Source organism: Herpailurus yagouaroundi, unplaced genomic scaffold, assembly GCF_014898765.1.
Source record: "Herpailurus yagouaroundi ecotype Mexico unplaced genomic scaffold, PumYag 29, whole genome shotgun sequence".
In the NCBI taxonomy this organism is placed as follows: Eukaryota; Metazoa; Chordata; class Mammalia; order Carnivora; family Felidae; genus Herpailurus; species Herpailurus yagouaroundi.
The window spans coordinates 91,842,067-91,861,661 of NW_024412377.1; the positions used below are offsets into that span (position 1 = coordinate 91,842,067).

The window sequence follows — 19,595 nt, forward strand, 5'->3', positions numbered from 1 at the left end:
AGAGAGAGAGACAGAGTGCAAGCAGGGGAGGGTAGAGAGACAGGGAGACACAGAATCTGAAGCAGGCTCCAGACTCTAAGCTGTCTGCACAGAGCCCAATGTGGGGCTTGAACCCTGGGACCCATGATCAGGACCTGAGCTGAAGTAGGACGGTTAACCAACTGTGCCACCCCGGTGCCTCTGCATTTTTTTTTTAACCAGCATCTGCCACAGTTTGGGGGTTTAATATGATTATAGCTATAACTCTTTAATCAATACATGCTTTTTAGCAGTAGAAATAGCTCCTCATTTCATTGCATTGGTATGCAATAAGAACATAATCTGCAACTTGGAATTTAAGGTAAAAGTAATACTTTATATACATTTAATATTTAATATATTTAATACAATAAAAATTAAATACTGAGGGAAATGATGACCAACTTACCATAGAGATATGAAGTTGCATGTATACACTGATTAACACTCAAAAATATTCCTGTGATTTTAATAACGAATTAGACTTGAGAGAGAAAACAATAAATTCTATAACTCATCTTGTTAATTATTTGTATTTTTACAGTGTGGTATGTTACAGATCTTTCAAAGCAGTCAACTCTATAGAATTATGGTTAGTGGAGGTACCAGTTTAAAGTTCCATTGCTGTGCAAACTCATTGTTTAGAGAATTCAAAAACTAATTCCAGTCCACTTCTTTTGCCAAGAGTCTGTTTCTTTTCCATTCTTTCTCTCAGGATTCCCAGAGGTACCGGGATTCTTGAGGAGTTGGGTAGGAAACAGGTATCTACATGTTCTAGAAGACTTGTTCATTGGATAATCGTCAATGACTATAATTAGGCCTGTCTACAAAGAAGAGGATTCCACACAAGGAAAAGTGCTCTAAGATACCAAAATCACTCAACAGCTTAACCTGACCTGGGTATACTGATACTGTGGAGAGAATGACCCATACAGTAAGTTTCTGCTGCAAGGTATATATGATGGTTGTCGTCCACAGAATGATGCTGCTCTTCTCTGGGTCCTGCACACTGACAGTTTTTAGTTTATGCTGTGGGTAAATAGAAGAAAAGCTCATGCCTTGGAGAACATCAAGTAATAAGCCAACATTGATTCTATAAGTATAGTTTGCTGACCTCCAAGCTTATTTCTTTACTAAAAATTGTAAATTTAAAAATTATTCAAAAAGATAATATAAAAGGTGAACATTTCCTTCTCCACCACAGAAACAGTTGGACTATGACAACTATTAATACCTGAATCAGAATACGTAGCCTATAATAGTACAAAGAATATTAATAGTTGTGAAAAAGAAATTTAATCTAAATCACTGTGACCCCTCTTTATTAGCTCTTAACAAAAAAAAAAATTTTGTTCTACTTGAATAGGTTCTAATTTTATACAAACTTTATTTGCTTAGTTAATTACTTTTGCTTCTGAAGTTATTTCTCTAAAGAAATTACTAGCAGTTTGGAAAGCATGCTGTTCAGAATTGTTTTGACATATGTGGGTAGAAAAAATGATGCTGAAAATATCAAACAAATGCCTTTGGTTTAGAACATTCATCCTTAAACATCTGTTAATACAATTGGTATTGCATCAGAATGCAAACAAATTCCTCACTTTTGAACCTCACTAGGTCTGAAACATATAAAATTTATAACAAGTCATATGAGCCTTGCTTTCAATTCCAAAGACTGGCCTAGGCTCACCAATAGCCCACTCAAAACAAATGTACCTCACTTCTCAAAACTGCATGCCGGATTTATGATTTCAGAAGCTTGTTGTTTGTCTTATACTTCAATTCAGCATTATAGTCTTGCATTCTGACCACCTCAAATGACAGCTTTTACAAATCATAAGTACTATTATTCCTTACACCTTCCTAAAGAACCATTATCTCAACTAAGCTCTTTGGAAAAGAACTACAATATGTTTACTGACTTTTAACTCATGACTCTAAGTTGTGTTTTCGTCCTACTTTAGCTGCAGAATAAATGTCCTCTTTTTATTTTTTCACTTCTTACACAGGGTTTTAGAGGATATACTTTCCTTTTGCTGAGAAAAAATACAGAGAAAATTTCCCTCCAAGCTTTTTCTATCTCCTCTAAAGCTACACCAAAACCAGAAGCCTGACCTTTGGATTCTTCCATGACCCCAGCATTCTCAGCAGGTATGTTCAGGGCAGGTGGTATTGTGAAACTGGTAGGCAGGACTGGAATGCCAATATCTCCCCTGCTGTACTCACAGGGCAGCTGCCAGGAGCATGCTATTTAAGAGCGTTGGGTTAGCCTCTGCCAGACCATAAAGTGCTACCAGTTTTGAAAGTTTCTTGAAGCATTTTATTGTATGATTTCATTATGTTGCCATAAAACAGAAAGTGCATACTAGGTTTTAAATAGTAATAATAGATGTTGTCTTTGAGGTTCATTAAGACTATCAACATATTAGGGGCGCCTGGGTTGGTCAGTCATTCAAGCCTCCGACTTCAGCTCAGGTCATGGTCTCTCGGTTTGTGGGTTTGAGCCCTGCATAGGGCTCTGTGCTGACAGCTCAGAGCCTGGAGCCTGCTTGAGATTCTGTGTCTCCCTCTCTCTGCTCCCCACCCCCAACCCTTTGCTTATGTTCTGTGTCTCTCTTTCTCTGTCTCTCAAAAATAAATAAACATTAAAAAAAAACTTTAAAAAAAAATACCATCACAACATATTAATAGAGTACTACACCCAAAAGAGCCCTTCCCCCAAATTCCCAGTGAATGTACATGACTAGATAATTTAAAGAGACTTTGCTTTACTGGTAATGCCACAAGGCACACAGTGATAATTAAATAAAATGTTCAATAACCTATAATACTATTTTCAATCTCAACATTTATGTATATAATCCACATTTTCCTTTTATAATTGTGAATTTAAGCAGTTCTTTAAAAATAATAAACACTGAGTCATTCAAATCACATGAAATTCAATATCCGTCAAATTCAGTATTATATCATTATAATCTCTGAGACATTCTGGATGGTTTTGCTTTTAAACTTGATATTAGTGCATGAACACATTGATTCAGAGTGTGAATTTATAATGCATAGTTAGAATGTGTCACAGTACTTCTAACTCACTCATCAAGAAGCTAATCAAGCCCAAGCACAGGAAACATAAAGAAAACCACACCAAGGCACATCACAATAAAATTGCTCAACAACAGTAAAATGTAGGAAATTGTAAACGCATCCAGAGGAAAAAGACATGTTATATACAGAAAAAAAACCAGATAAGACTGAAAGCAGATCACTCATTAGAAACAATACAAGCAAAAACATAGTGGAAAATAATTTTAAAGTAGTAAAAGGAAAAAAAAGAAAGAAATCTGTCTGCTTAGAATTCTTTATCCACAAAAAAAAATGTATTTCAAATATGAAAGTGAAACAAAGATCTTTTTCAGACACAGAGCTAAAAGAATATATCATCCCAGCAGAACTGCACTACAAGGAATGCTAAAAGAAGTTATTTAAGTAGAAGGAGCATGGTACCAGATGGAAATCTGGTTCAAAATAAAGGAATGACGAACACCAGAAACAGTAACTTTATGGATAAATGCAAAGATTTTTAAAATTACTGGGGCACCTGGGTGGCCCACTCAGTTAAGCCTCCGACTTCAGCTCAGGTCATTATCTCATGGTTCATGTGTTTGAGCCCCGCATCGGGCTCTGTACAGACACTGAGCCTGGAGCCCTGCTTCAGATTCTGTGTCTCCCTCTCTCTCTGACCCTCCCTGGCTTGCACTCTCTTTCTCTCTCAAAAATAAATAAACATTAAAAAAAAATAAAATAAATATTTTTAAAATTATCACTTAAATCCTTTAAAATGATAATTAACTGTCTAAAGTGGAAAAATGAAACTGTACCATGGGGGAATCATGTAGAAGGAAAATGTGTGACAGCAATAGCACACAGGTCAGAAAAGAAGAAATCCAAAATATACTGTTATAATGTTCTTTCTTGATATTATATTTTTTGATAAATAAAACTTGAATTTATATTTATTAGTAAATTGTGGTAAGTGAACAATGTACACTATAAACCCTAAATTAACCTGTAAGTGCCAGAACAGTTTTATAATCATATATTAGTTTCACTTGCCACGTAAATTACCACAAACCTAGTGTCTTTAAACAATGTATACCTATTATTTCACTCTGTTACCAAATTTCCCTGGGTTACCAGTCCAGGCTTGTTTTTGATGAGTTCTCTGTACAGGGTTCCACAGGCTGCATTCAAGGTGTTAATCAGGACTACATTCTCATCTGAGGTCCAAGGTCCTCTTTCAAGATCATGTGGTGGTTATAAGAATAAATTTCTTTGCAACTATGGAACTCATGGCAAACTTGCTTTTTCAAAGCTAGCAGGAGAGTTTTTCTCTGATCTCTAGACTGCCTTTTAAAAGAATCCATTTGATTAGGTCAGGCCTACCCAGGAGTTTGCTTTGATTAATTCAAAGTGAGCTGGTTAATTGAACCTTAATTACAAAGGTAGAGTTTGGGGGATGCCTGGGTGGCTCAATCAGTTAAGATTTTGACTTCAGCACAGGTCTTGATCTCACGGCTTGTGCGTTCAAGCCCCGCACCAGGCTCTGTGCTGACAGCTCAGAGCCTGGACCATGCTTCGGATTCTGTATCTTTCTCTTTGTCCCTCCCCCTGCTCATGCTCTGTCTCTCTCTCTCTCTCAAAAATAAACATTAAGGGTACCTGGGTGGCTCAGTCGGTTAAGCGTCCGACTTCAGCTCAGGTCATGATCTCGCGGTCTGTGAGTTCAAGTCCCGCATGGGCTCTGTGCTGACCACTCAGAGCCTGGAGCCTGTTTCAGATTCTGTGTCTCCCTCTCTCTCTGACCCTCCCCCATTCATGCTCTGTCTCTCTCTGTCTCAAAAATAAATAAACGTAAAAAAAATAAAAAATTAAAAAAATAAAAAAATAAACATTAAAAAAAGAATTTAAAAAATACAAATGTAGAATTCTTTCACACATGTGAAATAATGTATTGTAATAATAGGGATAGTATAAACTTAAACCCAAGCATATAAGTAATCACATAAGTGTAAATCATCTCACAATGCAAATTGAAAGCAGTGATTATCAGATTGTATATAAAAGCAATGCCAATTATATGCAGCCTACAATAAAAACAATTTTTTTTTTGCAGATGTGCAATTTTATTCACTTAGGAAAAACTTTATGCACAATGAATGCTATTAACTAGTTTTGGTGGCAGGTTTGAAACTGAATATACCTACAAAATATTTAGAGAAGGATTAATTCAAACTGTATATATTAACAAAGCAGCCTCACATCTAGCCATTCATCAGTGAAAAACACTTTAAATATAAATATACAAGCAAAATAAGAATAAAAGCAAAGAAGTATACCATGCTAATGACAAGTGACTGTTAGTGGGTATATGAATATCAGGCAAAATAATTTTCATAATAAAGAACATTATCACAATGATTTTTAATGATAAGTGTGTCAATTCATCAGGATAACAGAAAAATAGTAAACATTTTTGCATATAATAAAACATTTACAATATACTAATATATATATAGCAATATCTGAAAAGCCTATAAACAGAAATAGACAAAGTAAATCACAGCCAGGGATTTCAACATGTTTCTCAATAAATGATTGAAAAAATTGACAGAAAATCAGTAAGGTTATGGAAGACTTGAATAAAACAAATACTTTGACTTAACTGATACTTAAGGAACACTATACTCAATAACAACAGAGCATATATCTTTCACAAAGCACATAGAACAATTTGCAAAGGAGAACAACATTCTGGGGTATAAAGTAATTCAAGAAGATTCAAGCCATTTGTACATAATGTAACCTGACTGCAGTGTAAATTGGAAATCAGTAACAAAAATATCTAGAAAATGCCAAATTATTTGAAAAATAGAAACACTCCCAAATAATCCATGTGCCAAAGAAGAAATCAACAGAAAAATTAGGAGAAATAAACTGAAAGAAAGTAAAAACAAAATATTTTGAAAATTGTGGAATCCAGCTAAACCAGTACTTATATTTAAATATATAGCATGAAGGACATATAGTAGAAAGAAATAAATAGTTCAAATAAATGGTTTGTCCTTTAGTGTCCACTTCAAGAAACTAAATAAGGGACAGGTTTTCCAGTTCAGCATGTAGCTGCCCCTCTCTTCTTATGAGTAGAATGCTAAACAAATTGAAAAGTGAACAAATCTTAGGTTCTTAAGAGAAATGAAGTCACAGGGAAGCCATGCTCCCCTATATGGAGAAACAGACAAATGGATACAGAGGATCACAACATCCTGGTGGAGAAACATCTGCAGGAACCAAGACACCCATGACAGTGGGAAACCTGAACTATAATTGACAAATCTCTGGAGGCTCAGTGTGGACAGCTCTGAGAGTTAAAAACTCCAGTCATAGAGGGGCCCTGTGCTTTGTGAATGTTACCTCCAAGAGTTCAGCCATTTTCTCACTATAAATACTGGCATTCCTCAGAGATACTGCAAGTTTGGCTTAAGACCACTCTAATGGAGTTCATATCACAAGTAACAGGTCAGATTAACTTTTTGGTTTCCCAGTTCATATAAAATGCATGTTTACACTGTAGTCTATTAAGTGTGCAATAATTTTGTATCTAAAAAAATGTACTTACCTTAATTTAAAAATATTTTATTGTTAAAAATACTATTATCTGAGCTTTTGGAAAATTGTAATCACTGATTGCAGATCACCATAACCAATATAATAATAAAAACCTTGAAATATTGTGGGAATTACCAAATTGTGATACAGAGACATAAAATAAGCAAATACTTTGGAAAAATGGCACTGATGGACTTGACACAGGGTTATGACTAATCTTCAGTTTGGAAGAAAAATGCACTCTCTGTGAAACACAATAATGTGAAGTATAATAACACAAGTTATCCCTATGTTGGAGAAAAAAAGCCTCCTGTTTACATCAGGTGGAAGGAAACAGGAGTGATTTTGAAATATGCCAGAGCACCCTGCTCTTCTTAATAAAAAATTGCTCAGGAGAAACTAGTCAGCCAGCTACTAATCTCCTTGGGTTTTTTCAGAGCCTAATTCATTGGAAGAAAAGAAACATCCAACTCCAGACCACTCTAGTGATCCAGTACCACCAAAGGAGGAGTGGGGGTGGAGGAACTCAGAAGTAGTTGTAAAACTCACAGTCCAGAGGCACAGACTAATGAAAAGACTGAAACCAAAATTATAGGAGTATAACATCTGTGTACCCCACTCCCTCCACCACATTACTAAAGGCCTATTTATAGTAGTTTCTTTTAACCAGTACATCATGTCTGGCTACCAAGGCATTTACAAGACATACTAACAGGCAAAACAAACAAACAAAAGTAAAATAGTTTAAAGAGACAGATGGGTATTGAGGAGGGCACCTTTTGGGATGAGCCCTGGGTGTTGTATGGAGACCAATTTGACAATAAATTTCATATTAAAAAAAAAAAATGTTGACATGGAAGGGATGTTGGAGTTATCAGACTGGGATTTTAAAACAGCTATGATTGTTATGCTAAGAGCTCTGATAGATAAAGCAGATGGGGGGGGGGGGGAAGTAGTCACCTGCAAGAGTGACTACTCTGAAATTATGCTTCAAAAGTGAAGGGATGGAAAGATTTTCTCAGACAAAAATTTAAGGAATTTATTGCCAGTAGACTCGGTTTGCAAGAAATATTAAAAGAAATTTTTAGAGAGAAGCAAATTAATATAAATCAGATGTGAATTGATATAAATAAAGAGCACTGAGGAAGGAATAGGTAAAAATAAAATTTAATTGACCTAATAGGTAAGAATTTGTTCAAGTTAAAATAGCATCAGTATATTTGATTATGTATACTTGTGTATATATGTGTACAAATGATTATATATAAGTGAAATAAATACCAGAAAAAAAAAGAGATAGGAGGGAAGAATTCAAATTATTTGGTTATTATAAGGTACTCATACTGCACATGAAGTGGTGTAATGTTTTCTGAAAGATGGCTCGGATTCATTGTAAATGAATATAGCAAACTCTAGAGCAACCACTAAAAAAAAAAAAAAAAAGTATAACCTATATACTAAGAGGGAGGAAAAAATAGAATGATATAAGATATTCAGTGAAAACCAAAAAAATGCAGAAAAATTGTGTGAAACAAAATTTGGAACAAAGAACAAGAGCAACAAATAGAAGACAGTAGATAAATATTACTCCAAATATACAATAATAACTTTGAACTTCAGAGATCTAAATACACCATGTAAAAAGACAGAGATGATCAGAATGAATCAAATAACACCCAACTCTATCTTATCTATAAGAACTCACTTTAAGTATAAATATACACATAGATTTAAAGTAAATGAATTGAGGAGTACCCAGGCGGCTCATTCGGTTAAACGTCAGACTCTCAATTTCAGCTCAGAGTCCCACATCTGACTCTGTGCAGACAGCATGGAGCCTGCTTGGGATTCTCTTTCTCTTCATCTCCCACTCTCTCTGCCCCTCCCCATGCCTTCTCTCTCTCAAAATAAATAAATTAAAAAAATAAAAATAAATAACAAATAATAAAATAAATGAATGGAGAAACATGCTAACACTAATAAAAGGGGCAACTATATGAATTTCAATAGAGCAAATTTCAAAACAGAAAATTATCAGAGTTACAGAGGGTTATTACATAATAATAAAGAAGAGTGAGTAAAAATAAATATAAATATAAAATAAAATAAATAAGAGCTCACAAAAACATAGACCAAGATAGACTTTCTGGCCCATAAACATACATTAAAAAAATATAAAAGAATATAAATCATACAATGTCTGCTCTCAGATCACAATATAATTAAACTAGTAATCAATGATAGAAAGATAACTTGAAACATCCCAAATTATATTGAGATTAGATGACAAACTTCTAAATTATGTAAACATAAAAGAAGAAATCTCATGAGACATTGAAAAATATACTGTCCATGTTCATGGATGGAAGAACAAATATTGTTAAAATGTCAATACTACCCAAAGCAATCTACTTATTCGGTGCAATCCCTATCAAAATAACACCAACATTCTTCAGAGCCAGAAGGAACAGTTCTAAAATTTGTATGGAACCAAAAAAGACCCCAAAGAGCAAAGTAATGTTGAAAAAGAAAACCAAATCTGGAGGCATCACAATTCCAGACTTCAAGTATGATTGCAAAGTGATAATCATCAAGACAGTATGTTACTGGCACAAAAACAGACACATAGATCAATGGAACACAATAGAGAACCCAAAAATGGATCACCCAAACATATGGCCAACTAATCTTTAACAAAGCAGGAAAGAATATCCAGTGGAAAAAATACAGTCTCTAGTAAATTGTGTTGGGAAACCTGGACAGCAACATGCAGAAGAATGAACCTGGACCACTTTCTTACACCATATACAAAAATAAACTCAAAATGGATGAGACACCTAAACATAATACAGGAAGCCATCAAAATCCTAGAGGAGAAAACAGAGAACAACCTCTTTGACCGTGGCTGCAGCAACGTTTTACTTGACACGTCTCTGGAGGCAAGGGAAACAAAAGCAAAAACGAACTACAGGGACCTCATCAAAATAAAAAGCTTCTGCAGAGAGAAGAAAACAACCAGAAAAACTAAAAGACAACTGATGAAATGGGAGAAGATATTTGCAAATGACATATCTGATAAAGGGTTAATATCCAAATCTATAAGAACTTATCAAACTCAAAACCCAAAACACAAATAATCCAGTGAAGAAATAGGGCAGATGACATGAATAGACACTTTTCCATAGAATTTATCCAGATGGCTAACAGACACATGAAAAAATGTTCAACAGCACTTATCATCAGGGAAATACATATTAAAACCACACAAATACCACCTCACACCTGTCAGAATGGCTAACATTAACAACTCAGGCAACCACAAATTTTGGCGAGATGCAGAGAAAGAGGATCTCTTTTGCATTGTTGGTGGGAATGCAAGATGGTGCAGCCACTCTGGCAAACAGTATGGAGGTTCCTCAAAAGTTAAAAATAGAACTACCCTGCAACCCAGTAATTGCACTACTAGGTATTTATACAAAAGATATAAAAATGCTGATTCAAAAGGGCACATGAACCCCAATGTTTACAGCAACACTATCTACAAAAGCCAAAATATGGAAAGAGCCCAAATGTCCTTCAACTGATGAATGGATAAAGAAGATGTGATATGTGTGTATCTGTCTATCTATACCTATATATATGTTGCCATTTGTAACAATGTGGATGGAACTCAAGTGTATTATGCTAAGCAAAATAAATCAGTCGGAGAAAGACAAATATATGACTTCACTCATATGTGGAATTTAAGAAACAAAAACAGATAACATAAGGGAAGGGAAGCACAAATAAGATCAAACAGAGAGGGAGACAAACCATAAGAGACTCTAAAATACGGAGAACAAACAGGGTTGTTGGTAGGATGTTGGGTGGGGGATGGGCTAAATGGGTGATGGGCATTAAGGAGGGCACTTGTTGGGATGAACACTGTTATATGTAAGTGATGAATCACTGGATTCTATTCCTGAAATCATTATTATACTATATGTTAACTAACTTGGATTTAAATTTTTTTAAATTCTGAAAAAATTAAAGTAATCTGTAATTTCTCTCTCTCTCTCTCTCTCTCTCTCTCTCTCTCTACGCACACACACACACACACACACACACACACACACACTGAACTACTGAAAATGAAAGCACAACTTGCCAAAATGTGTGGGATGCGCTTGAAAGTAGTGCATAGAGGGAAATTTATAGCATTGTATGCAAATTTAAAGAAGAGAAAGATCTAAAATATCTAAAATTATCTGAGATTTTATCTTAGGACACTAGAAAAAGGAGAGTGAATTATATTCAAAGAAGAAAAAAAATAATAAGAATAAAAGCAGAAATCAATAAAATAGAAACCTGAAAATCAATAGAGAAAATCAACAAAACCAAAAGTTGGCTGTTTGAAAAATATAAAATTGATATTCTTCTGGCCAGGATAAGAGAGAATACAAATCACTAATAACAGAAATAAAAGTTCACTATAGAACTCATGGATGGGAAAAGCAGAATAAAGGAATACTATGAACAACTCTATTCCTGCTATATGATAACCTAGTTGAAATGGACTAATTCTCTGAAATACACATTCTGCTAAACTCACACAAGAAGAAATGGATGATCTAACTATATTATGTCTATTAAATAAGTATAGTTAATAACTAATGCCCTTCCAAATCAGAAAGCACCAGGCCCAGATAGGATCACTGGTGAATTCTATCAACTGTTTAAGGAAGAATTTATACCAGTTCTCTGCAATCTTTTTCAAAGGACATATATCAAAGGAATACTCCCTAAGCCAAGTTACAAGGCCAGCATTAGCCTAACACCAAAATCAGACAAAACATTATAAAACTAGATCAATGTCTCATGAGCATAGGTGAAAAAAATCCTGAACCAACTATTTCCAAATAGAATCCAATAATTTATGAGAAAATTATACACCTGACTAAGAAGGATTTATTCCAGTTATACAAAGCTTATTCAACATTTGAAAATTAATGTAATCCATCATATCAATGAACTAAACAAAGAAAAATCATATCTTATCAATAAGTGCATTAAAAATTGATGTACAGATTCAAAGCAATCCCAGTTAGAATCCCAGAAAATTGTTTTGTAGACATTGAGCAACTGATTCTAAAGTTGATGTGGAGAGGCAAAGACTCAGAATAGCCAACACAATATTGAGGGAGAAATATAGTCTAATCTTTGAAAAAGTTGCAAAGGCAGTACAATGGAGCAGATAGTCTTTTCAACAAATAGTGATGGAACAACTGAACATGAATATGCTTATAAAATTTAGACATGGGCCTTACACACTTTATAAAAAATTAACATGGATTGTAGACTTGGATGCCTGGCTGGCTTGGTCAATGGAGCATACAGCTCTTAATCATGCGGTTGCAGTTTTGAGCCCCATATTGGATGCAGAGATTCCTTAAAAATAAAATCTTTAAAAAATGCATCATAGACCTAAATGTGGAACAAAAAACTATAAAACTCATAGAAATTATATAGAAGAAAATCTAGATGATATTGGGTTAGATAATGACATTAGGACGCCAAAGCCACAACCCATGAAATAAAGAATTAAGCTAGACTTCATTAAAATTAAAAATTCTGCTCTGCAAAAGATACTATCAAGAGAATAAAGGCAAGCTACAGACTGAAAGAAAACATTTGCAAAATATACATCTGATACAGGTTGTTATTCAAAATATACAAAGAAGTCTTAAAATTCAACAGTAAGGAAACAAACAGCCTGATTAAAAAATGGTCCAAAACCTATAGAGACACCTCACCAGGTAAGATATACAGATGTCAAATAAACACATGAAAAGATGTTCCACATCATATGTCTTAAGGGAAATACAAATTCAAACAATAATCAAGTACCACTGCATACGTGTTATAATGACAAAAATACAGAAAAGTGACAACATTAAGTGCTGGCCACGATATTGAGCAACAGCAATTCTCATTTATTGCTATTGGGAATGCAGAATGGTATAGCTAATTTGAAGACAGTTTGGTGGTTCCTTACAAAACTAAATATACTCTTACAACATAAACCAGCAGTTGTGTTTCTTAGTATTTACCCAAGAGAGTTGAAAACTATGTCCACACAGAAAACTGCACAGAAATATTTGTAGCATCTTTATTCATAATTGCAAAAACTCAGGGCGCCTGGGTGGCTCAGTCGGTCGAGCGTCCGACTTCAACTCAGGTCATGATCTCACAGCTTGTGAGTTCAAGCCCCGCGTCAGGCTCTGTGCTGACAGCTTGGATCCTGGAGCCTGCTTCAGATTCTGTGTCTCCCTCTCTCCCTGCCCCTAACCCACTCGCATTCTATCTCTCTCAAAAATAAATATATATATTTTTTACATAATAATTGCAAAAACTTGTAAGCAACCAAGATGTTCTGTGGTAGGTGAATGGATTACTAGACTCTGGTTCATTCAAACAATAGAATATTATTCAGCAGTAAAAAAATGTGTTATCAAGCCATGCAAAGACATGGAATAAACTTAAATGCATATTACTTACTGGAAGAAGGCAATCTTGAAAAGACTACAGATTGTGTGATTTGATTCAATGACATTCTGGAAAAGGCAAAATATGGAGAGAGTAAGAAGATCAGTGGTTGCCAAGTGTTAAGGGGGAAATAAAGGGATGAGTAGTGAAACACAGAGGATTTTTAGGGCAGTGAAACTATTCCTTATGATACTATTTGTTGGCTACATGATACACATTTGTCCAAACCCATAGAATGTAAAACACCAAGAATAAAGTCTTATATAAAGTATGGACTTTGATTTTGATGTGTCAATTGTCAGTTCATCACTTGCAAGAGATGTGCCACTCTGGTGGGGGATTTGGTACTTGGGAAGGCTATGCTTATATACATGGAAAATTTCTGTACTTTTCTCTCAATTTTGCTCTGAACCCCAAATTGCTCTAAAATACTTTTTAATTACGTTAAATTAGAAAAATTAAACTTACAGTAGAAAAAATTTAAAAAAAGAAGCAAAATCTGTAAAAATGAGAAAATAAGGAAAATTAGTGAATAGAATAGTTGTATCCTTCAGAAGATTATTACCAACATCTAGACATGCTTATCAGGAAAAGAACACAAATACCAAATATCAGAAATGAAGCAGGTGGTACTCAAAATCAAAGTTAGGAAAATGATACGGCAAAAACATAAAAGAGAAAAAGAGATATATGTACAATCCTAGTTCCAAAATATGGAAGTTATTTTTAATAGGTAAAACATGCATATCATAAGTAGCCATATAGAACATTCAGAACAATTGGTAAGGAACTAGATGATTTCAACAACACTAAAAACAAATGTCCTTAAAAAAAAAGATTTTATTTAAATTCCGGTTAGTTAACATACAATGTAATATTAGTTTCAAATGTACAATATAGTGATTCAACACTTTACAACAACACCCTGTGCTCATTACAAGTGCCCTAATTGACATTTTTAGAACACATCATCCAACAACAATAAAATACATATTTTTAAGGTAAACGTAGAATTTTCAACAAAATAACCATAAGGTAGGCCATAAAGTTAGTCTCAAAAATTTCAAAAAAAATTGCTATCCTACGGAGTACATATTCAGTGACCAAACAGAACAAAATTAGTAATTATTAACAAAAAGTAAGATATTCATGTATTTGAAAACTTAAGCCACATACATATAAATATCCCTTAGGTTAAAATATATACCACAAGGGACATTATTTTCAACTGAATAATAATAATACAGTATATTTCTTTTTGTGGGATGTGGTGAAAACAGTGTTAAAAGGAATTTTCTTAGTATAAGTGCTTCTATTAAAAAAAAAAATTGGGAGCGACTGGGTGGCTAAGTTGGTGAAACTTCTGACTGACTCCTGATTTTGGCCCAGTTCATGATCTCATGGTTCGTGAGATCCAGCCTCCTGTCAGGCTCTGTGCTATCAGGATTCTTGAGATTCTCTCTCTCTCCTCACCCTTTGTGCCTTTGCCCTGCTCATACGATCACTATCTTTCTGTCAAAATAAATAAACTTAAAAGAAGAAATAAATTAAAAACATTAAAAAATACATTTTCTAAATTTCTAACTTAAAAAGCATAATATAGTAAAAAAATAAAGACAAATTAAGTAGAATTAATAAAACGTTAAACGAATATGCATTATAGGTTGGTTTTAGTAACCTACAAGTGGAAACAACCCAAATATCCATCAACTAACGAATGGGGAGATAAATTTTTTCTAGATTTATATGGTGGAATCCTACTCAACAGTTTAAAAGAAACACACCAAAATATGCAAAAACAATGATTAGTCTCAAAAACCTTAGTTTATTAAGAGAAATCAGATGCATATTAATATACAATGTATTGTTTCATTTATATTAAATTTTGTAACAAATTTTAAAACTGATTTCTGGTGACTGAAATAATAACATCGACTTCCAAGGGGTATTGGTCACATGAAGGAATTCTCTGGAGCGATGGAAGTGTTCTTCATCTTAATTAGGTTGTTGATGGGGCACCTGGGTGGCTCAGTGGGTTAAACATCCAACTTCAGCTCAGGTTGTGATCTCAAAGTTCATGAGTTTGAGCCCCACATCAGGTTCTGTGCTGATAGCTCAGAGCCTGGAGCCTGCTTCGGATTCTGTGTCTCCCTCTCTTTCTGCTCCTCTCCTGCTCTCAGTCTGTCTCTCTGTCTCTCAAAAATAAATAAACATTAAAAAAAATTTTTAAAAATTAGGTTGATGATGTGTGTATGTATTCAGTAAACCTCACTGAATTAGAGAAATAAAATGTCTGTATGCCATTATTTATAATTTACTTTATTAATGACATAAATTAATGGGGTGATTTACTTCTATAGAGATTTTTACATAATTGGCATGGCACCATGAGTATTTTCAAACTGTTCTATAAAACGTGGTAGTGGAAAAGAACAAATCTTTATTCAGGAAGCAACTGCTTTACTAGCTATATAGATAAGAACAAATCTCTTCCTTCTTATTAATGTCTCTGTAAAGACTAGTAAAATAATGTATATAATATTTGAAATTTATTAATACATTAGAATTATATATACAGTTATGTTTCAAGTAAACTGCTTTACATTATAGCTACTGTAATTTCTCATGTGTCTTGTTTTTGAAAATGTATTTCTAGAAAGTTTGTGTTACTTATTTCCAAAGGGATACCAAAGTTTATTTGGGCTAATGTACAAGCAGAGATAATATCACCATATATATTTATAATGAGGCTCTCTATATGTGTTACTATCAATCAAAGCTATTGTACCCTTTTATTTGCTTTGTCTGAATTATTTTCTTATGTATTCATAGGTCAACTGAAAACAACAAGAAGAAACAAAGACACCTACAGAATAAATTCTGCCTATTCTGTAAGTTCTCTATCAAATACATTTATTATTTACAAATCCAGGTTTCTCTACATATGGATTCTATAAATGTATTGTGTGTTTGTGCTATTGGTATAATTAGCACATATATATATTATACAATTAGCATATATATATATATATATATATATATATATATGATGTACCTGATATATATGGATATTTAGCCTAAGTAGCAACTGAAATATCTCCTTAAACAATAAATTTAAATCACATATCTTTTTAAAGAAAAAACATGAAAGAATAGTGTTTTGTCATTTCTTTAAAATAGGAGATCTGTAAAGAATGGAGTTTGGGGGTGCCTGGGTCGCTCAGTTGGTTAAGTGTCTGACTTCAGCTCAGGTCATGATCTCATGGTTTGTGAGTTTGAGCCCCACATCAGGCTCTGTGCTAACAGCTCAAAGCCTGGGGCCTGCTTCAGATTCTGTGCCTTCCTCTCTCTCTGCCCCTCCCCCACTCGTGCTCTGTCTCTCTCTAAAAAATAAACAAACATTAAAAATAATAAAAAAAAAAGAATGGAGTTTGGAACTTAGTATTAGGAGATTTTAGGCTCTGTTGGCAAGGTTGTCATTTCCTCATTATGGGTCTACTTTGTACTCTTGCTGTATATAAACCATAATTAAAAGCACTTTCTACACATAAAAAAACATTAATAGAGGAAGTAATAGAATGTTTAGGAAAATCATTTAGTTAATATATCCTAAATTTTACTTAGAGAAAGATAAATATTTGTCACCAAGAATTTGTATTTACTAGTGTGTTTTACATAAATAATAAGGATAAATCAGGGCCATGGTATACAATATTAAAATTGTTTCAGATTTTCACTTAAAAATGCAGTTGGTAACATGAGGTACACTGAAAATTTCTGCTTGTGATTCTTCAGCTTTAAAAAGGGAATAAATTGATGTGTTTATGAAATACTTCTACGTCATACAGAAATCTGAAAAAAATATGATACACTAAGTATGGAATTTTTTTATCTGCATTTTTATTTTATTTTTTGTTGGTTTCAGTTTTTTTATTTAAATTACATTCATTTAACATATATTATACTATTGGTTCCCAAGTAGGGAATTACTATTTCTCTTAAAAGAAGGATTTTAGTAATTATCCTGCTATTTTTCCTAGGTTTACATGAAATAAAGGAAATATTTGCTAATTGCCCATTAGTTTCAATGCACTTGTTATGGAGCTAAATTACCCAGTTGGACAGGATACAGATAAAGTTTACCACATACTTGCTTCTTCCAATTCATTCTGTGTTACATAAATACAGTTAAAATGTATAAAGTATAAAATGTTCTGATACTACTGACTAGCCATAATTCACCTCTTGTAAGTAATTGAAATGTGACTAGAATATGGGTTGTAGGATTAAAAATTAGATTGACCAATGCTGTCTCCCTGGAAAATATCTTTATCATCTATAGTTTTTCAGTATCCTGTATTTCTCTGTATCCCCTACTGAAATTGTTACTCAAATATTTTGGGGTATTTTTTATGTAATGCCTATATGCCTTTTAGAATATTTAACTCCCTAAATAGAAGGATTGTGTATACCTTGTTACCAATGTATTTCCAATATGTGACTAGAGTTGTCAGCACTGAATAAGTATCAATATAAAGTATTTCAAGATGGGTTATTTTGAGTTGAGTTCTGTTTATGGAATTCTGTCCAATTAGACTGGGAAAGACTGTCTGCTTTCTGCACTATTGCCATCACAGAAGGGATATGGAGGCAGTTAAAAGATGGTGGCATACCGGGTGCCTGAGTGGCTCAGTCGGTTAAGCATCCAACTGCAGCTCAGGTCATGATCTCACAGTCTGTGAGTTTGAGCCCCAGGTCGGGCTCTGTGCTGACAGCTCAGAGCCTGGAGCCTGCTTCCGATTCTGTGTCTCCCTCTCTGTCTGCCCCTCCCCTGCTCGTGCTCTGTCTCTCTCTGTCTCAAAAATAAATAAAAACATTAAAAATTTTTTTAAAAAAGATGGCGGTATAGGAAAATCCTGAACCCACTTCCTCCTACAGATATACCAAATCTTTAGGTACATATGGAGCAGTTATCTCTGGAAAAGATCTCAAAACTATTTGAACAGCCTTTCCTCAACAAAGGATGAGTCACATCAAGATGGTTAGGAGAGGCAGAGGCATAGTCTCACAGAAAACCTCACCCCAGGTGCAGCAAGCCATAATCAGGAGGGTCTCACAAATATGGAGCATCTTCCTAAGGATCCAGGGGTTTATGCCCCACATCAGGCATCCCAGCCTTGGGACTCTTCCAGAAAGTCAAGCCCCCAAACTGTCTGGCTTTGAAAACCAATGGATCTCACTCACAGGGCCATTGGGAACTGAGTTTCTGCTCTTAAAGTATTTGTACTCAGATTTACTTCGGACCTAGCACAAAAGCATTTGAAAGAGATCGTTTGCCAATCTTAAAGCTTCTCCCAGAGGAGCAGGGGCCTGTTGGGACTCTCGCCTGGATGGAGGTACTGGCAGGTGCTATCTTTGTACTCTGCCTCTACCTTCGCAGCAAGCGCGTGCAGCCACAGGATCCTCCTACTGCCTCACTAAAGCTATTCTCCCTCTGCCTCACTAAAGCTAGTGGGCATATGAAGTCTACACAAGGGATGCCCCTTATCACCTCTTGTTGCAAGGGGCAGGGCTTATATGTCTGGGACCCAAGGAAGTGAAACAACCAGAGGCAGTCCTTGTCAGTATACACCCCACAGGGCACTGCACAGACAGCAGACTGAAATATACCACAGTCTTCCTGTGAAAAATGCCTGTTTATTTGTCCTGGAGCTTTAGTCTGAAAGATATGCTTTAAGTTTGCCACATATCTAGAGACTTCTGAGGTGCTCTCAGAGAATGTAGGTTGGGGGTGTCATCTTTGGGCTTTCCCTTGGCCTCACTACAGCTCACTAGTACTGACCAGGAAGGAAGTTACACACTCATATAGAGCTCCAATTTTTTCAACTGTCACATAGGGGACTTCTCTAGGACTGCCTGGTTTTGAGGTGAGCCGTGTTTATGATTTGCAGTTCCCCAGGAATATATATATATATATATATATATATATATATATATATATATATATATATATGCATACTTTGAAAACTGTTGACTGAGCATCTGGCTTCCAGTTAATTAAGAATAAATTGAGCTGCTTAAGTAATGAAAGATTTGAGACACATTGGTTGATTCGTGGATGTTGAACCATCCTTGCTCATGTACTGGAAGAATTAATATTGTTAAAATGCCCATAGTACCCAAAGAAACACAGAATCAATGCAGTCCCTCTCAAATTCCAATGGATTTTATATGGAAATAGAACAAATAACCCTAAAATTTATACGGAAACACAAAAGACACTGAATAGCCAAAGAAATCTTGTAGAAGAAGAATAAAACTGGATGCATCAAATTACAAAGCTATAATAATCAAGGCAGTATGGTATTGGCATAAAAATAGAC

The 19,595-nt window shown here is 34.6% G+C and overlaps 1 long non-coding RNA gene across 2 annotated transcripts in view; it reads left to right on the forward strand.

The window, feature by feature from the left end:
* Positions 1-727: 727 nt before the first annotated feature.
* LOC121013589 (uncharacterized) overlaps positions 728-19,595 on the forward strand; it is a 175,757-nt gene continuing 156,889 nt past the window's right edge. For both annotated transcript variants that reach the window (XR_005782794.1, XR_005782790.1), the window contains exons 1-3: positions 728-952; positions 2,028-2,169; positions 16,045-16,103. This is a non-coding gene — a long non-coding RNA (uncharacterized LOC121013589). The remainder of the gene's footprint in view (positions 953-2,027; positions 2,170-16,044; positions 16,104-19,595) is intronic.